Genomic DNA, 4,602 nt, shown 5'->3' with positions numbered 1-4,602 from the left:
AAACTGTGGAAAATTCTGAAAGAGATGGGAATACCAGACCACCTGATCTGCCTCTTGAGAAATTTGTGTGCAGGTCAGGAAGCAACAGTTAGAACTGGACATGGAACAACAGACTGGTTCCAAATAGGAAAAGGAGTGCGTCAAGGCTGTATATTGTCACCCTGCTTATTTAACTTATATGCAGAGTACATCATGAGAAACCCTGGACTGGAAGAAACACAAGCTGGAATCAAGATTGTCGGAAGAAATATCAATAACCTCAGATATGCAGATGACACCACCCTTATGGCAGAAAGTGCAGAGGAACTCAAAAGCCTCTTGATGAAAGTGAAAGTGGAGAGTGAAAAAGTTGGCTTAAAGCTCAACATTCAGAAAACGAAGATCATGGCATCTGGCCCCATCACTTCATGGGAAATACATGGGGAAACAGGGGAAACAGTGGCAGACTTTATTTTTCTGGGCTCCAAAATCACCACAGATGGTGACTGCAGCCATGAAATTAAAAGACGCTTCATCCTTGGAAGGAAAGTTATGACCAACCTAGATAGCATATTCAAAAGCAGAGACATTACTTTGCCAACAAAGGTTCGTCTAGTCAAGGCTATGGTTTTTCCTGTGGTCATGTATGGATGTGAGAGTTGGACTGTGAAGAAGGCTGAGTGCCGAAGATTTGATGCTTTTGAACTGTGGTGTTGGAGAAGACTCTTGAGAGTCCCTTGGACTGCAAGGAGATCCAACCAGTCCATTCTGAAGGAGATCAGCCCTGGGATTTCTTTGGAAGGACTGATGCTGAATCTGAAGCTCTAATACTTTGGCCACCTGTTTTGAAGAGCTGACTCACTTTAATACACCCTGATGCTGGGAAAAATTAAGGGCAGGAGGGGAAGGGGATGACAGAGGATGAGATGGCTGGATGGCTTCACTGACTTGATGGACATGAGTCTGAGTGAACTCTGGGAGTTGGTGATGGACAGGGAGGTCTGGCGTGCTGCGATTCATGGGGTCGCAAAGAGTCGGACACGACTGAGCGATTGATCTGATCTGATTAAGTACACAATAGCGTTATGCCTAGAAAACAATGTACCTACCTTATTTGAAAAATATTTTATGGCTAAAAAATGCTAAACATCACCTGAGCCTTCAGTGAGCTGTAATCTTCTCTGGTAGAAGATCTCTCCTTGATGCTGATGGCTGCTAACTGATCAGGGGTTGGCTGCTGAAGGCTGGAGTGGTTGCAGTAATTCCTTAAGATAAGACAACAATTAAGTTAGCCTCTGCTGCTGCTGCTGCTAAGTCGCTTCAGTCGTGTCCGACTCTGTGCGACCCCAGAGACGGCAGCCCACCAGGCTCCCCCATCCCTGGGATTCTCCAGGCAAGAACACTGGAGTGGGTTGCCATTTCTTTCTCCAATGCATGAAAGTGAAAAGTGAAAGTGAAGTCGCTCAGTCGTGTCTGACTCTTTGCGACCCCATGGACTGCAGCCTACCAGGCTCCTCCATCCATGGGTTTTCCAGGCAAGAGTACTGGAGTGGGGTGCCATCACCTTCTCCAAGTTAGCCTCATCTACGCAATTTTCCGTTAGCAGTTTCTCTGAAGCATGCAATGCTGTTTGATAGCATCTTACCCACAGTAGAACTTCCACATTTGGAGTCAATCCTCTCAAACCCTGCTGCTGTTTTATCAACTAGGTTTATGTAATAGAATCCTTTGTTTCCACTTCAACAAGCTTCACAGCATGTTTACCGCGAGTAGATTGCACCTCAAGAAACTCCTTCCATAGGAAGGAAGCTCTCGTTCATTAAAGTTTTATCATAAGGTTACAGCGATTCATTTGTAGCTTCAGGTTCCACTTTAATTCTAGTTCTCATGCTATTTCTATCATATTTGAAGTTACTTCTTCCACTGAAATCTTGAACCCCTCAATGTCATCCGAGAGGGTTGGAATTGACTTCTTCCAAACTCCTATTAATATTGATATTTTGACCTCTTCCCAGGAATCACAAATGTTTTTCATGGCATATAAAATGGTGAATTCTTTCCAGAAGGTTTTCAGTTTAATTTGCTTAGATCCATAAGAAGAATCACTGTTGATGGCAGCTGTACCCTTATAAAACATATTTCTTAAATAATAAGACTTGAAATTCAGAATTACTCCTTGAGTCATGGGCCTCAGAATGGAAGTTGTATTAGCAGGCATGAAAACAGCAAAAACCTCACTGTACCTCTCCATCAGAGCTCTTGGGTGACCATTGTCCACGGGCAGTCTTACTTTGAAAAGAATTTTTTTTTCTGAGCAGTAGATCTCAAATGTGGGCTTGAAATATTCAGGAAACCGTGTTGTGTGCAGAGGTCCTGTCATTCAGCATTTCTCCCTGTTTATGGAGCACAGGCAGAGTAGCTTTCTCATAATTCTTAAGGACTCTAGAACTTGGGGAATGTAAAATGAGCATTGTCTTCAACCGCAAGTCATCAGCTGCTGTTGCCCCTAATTAGAGAATCAGCCTATGCTTGAAAAGTTTGAAATCCGGCATTAACTTCTCCTCTCCAGCTATGAAAGCCCAAGAAGACATCTTCCTCCAAGAAAAGGCTGTTCTGTCTACACGGAAAACCTGTTGTTTAGTGCAGACACTTTCATTCATTACCTTGGGCAGATCTTCTGAAGAGCTGGCTTCTGCCACCTTCAAACTTGCCTTCTGTGGCCTCGTCACCCGTCAGCCTTCCCGGAATGAAGACTCAGGACCTCGCTCTGGACCAGGTTTTGCTTCGGGAACGTGGTGGCAGTTTTGATCTTCCACCCAGACCACTAAAACTTGCTCCACATCAACAGTAAGGCTGTTTTGCTGTTTTTTGTCCCCTCCCCCACATCATTCCTGTGTTTACTGGAGTAGCACTTTTCACGTCTCTCAAGAATTTTTCCTTTGCATTCACAACTTGGCTAACTGCTTGGTGTCAGAGGCCTGCTTTTGGACCTGTCTTGCCCTTTGACGTACTTTCCTCACCAAGCTTAACCGTTTCTCTGTTTTGATTTAAAGTGCAAGATGCAGGACTCTTTCTTTCACTTGAACACTTGGAGGCCACTGTTGGCCTCTTAATTAGCCTAATTTCAACTCATTGTGTCTTAAGGAATAGGGAGGCCCAAGGAGAAGGTGAGAGATGTGGAAACGGCCATCAGTGGAGAAGTCAGAACAAACATTTAAATCTATGTTTATTCTTGGATATGGCTGTGGTTTGTGGTGCCCCAGAGCGATCACAACAGTAACATCGAAGATCACGGATCACAAGCCCCCATAACAAATATAATAATAACGAAAAACTTTGAAATATTGCGAGAATTACCAAAATGGGGCCCAGAGAAGCAAACTGAGCAAATACTACTGAAAATATGGACTTCCTCAAACCGGTGTTGCCAGAACCTTCAATTTGTAAAAGATGCAGTGTCTGCAAAGTGCAGCAAAGTGAAACACAATAAAATGGGCACACAGGCACACGATGCGCGCGTTCTCCGTCTCTGTCGTGTCTGACGCATTGTGACCCCACGGGCTCTAGCCCCCAGGCTCCTCTGTCCGTGGGGTTCCCAGGCAAGAATACTGGAGTGGGGTGCCATTTTCATCTCCAGGGGATCTCCCTGATCCAGGGATCAAGTCCTGCACTGGTGGGTGGGTTCTTTAGCCAGTGAGCCACCTGGGAAGACTGTGCATACAGTATAGTATTTAATAATGTAGTGTAATACAGTGCCTGACACATACTCAGTGAGTGTTAGTTATGGTTACTCAGTTTAATAACTTCTTGTTTTGTTACTGGAAACATATAACTTATAGGTATTTATTGAACAAAGAATAAATACATTTTGAAAATCAGAAGCTTGGATGCCTAGACCGACCAGAGACAACCCTTCCAGAGTCTTAATGTAGGAAGGGCTCTTACAGATTCTTTGTCCTCCTCACTGTAAAGGGTGAATGATAAACATAGGCTTTAAAAGGCCACACAGCAGGTGGCGAAAGTAGGGGCCCAAGCTGCCTCTCGCTTTTTAAGTAAGCAGCAGGCTGACGTATTCTTGCCACTGGTGTCGATAACAGAGGCCCCAGCATGTTCTTTCTGCAGCAGCACCCACTACCGCCCGTGTACACACTCAGTGCCCTCAAGCCCCGGCCCCAAGCTCCCCAGGCTCTTATTCCTCTGTATTCCTGATGGCAAAAAGCAACTACTGAGTCCATCTAATTTAGACAAACAACATGAACTTACTGTTAGGCTATTGGGTAGCCAGTCCATTGAGCTAGAATGTGAACTAAACAGGGGCCGGGAGCCAGCGGGGCCAACCCACAGTCAAAATCACATCCCAGTACTAGTCTGTGACCACTGGACGGGCGCTCATGCCATCCCACCAGGCTCCACCCTCCGGCAGGATGGCACGAGTGCTGGCTGCCATGCAGAACCCATCTCAGGCTATGCCCTGACCCGCACCCCACAAAGGCACATCCAGCTGGCCAAGACTGGTGTATACACACACACCTTCCCTCCCCAAGTGCTTTAGCTGATGAGAGAGGGACTATTTGCTACTTCAGTTTTATTCACAGGAGACAGGGCTTTTTTTTTTTTTTTTAA

At 45.3% G+C, this 4,602-nt stretch overlaps 1 long non-coding RNA gene across 1 annotated transcript in view; it reads right to left on the bottom strand.

The window, feature by feature from the left end:
- Positions 1-1,117: 1,117 nt before the first annotated feature.
- LOC104991356 overlaps positions 1,118-4,602 on the bottom strand; it is a 30,558-nt gene continuing 27,073 nt past the window's right edge. Inside the window, exon 3 of the long non-coding RNA XR_825602.1 lies at positions 1,118-1,244. This is a non-coding gene — a long non-coding RNA (uncharacterized LOC104991356). The remainder of the gene's footprint in view (positions 1,245-4,602) is intronic.

This window comes from Bison bison, unplaced genomic scaffold (genome assembly GCF_000754665.1).
Source record: "Bison bison bison isolate TAMUID 2011002044 unplaced genomic scaffold, Bison_UMD1.0 scf7180017864189, whole genome shotgun sequence".
In the NCBI taxonomy this organism is placed as follows: Eukaryota; Metazoa; Chordata; class Mammalia; order Artiodactyla; family Bovidae; genus Bison; species Bison bison.
Note: the sequence above shows the minus strand (reverse complement) of the source record. Positions and strands in the feature narration are given on the sequence as shown.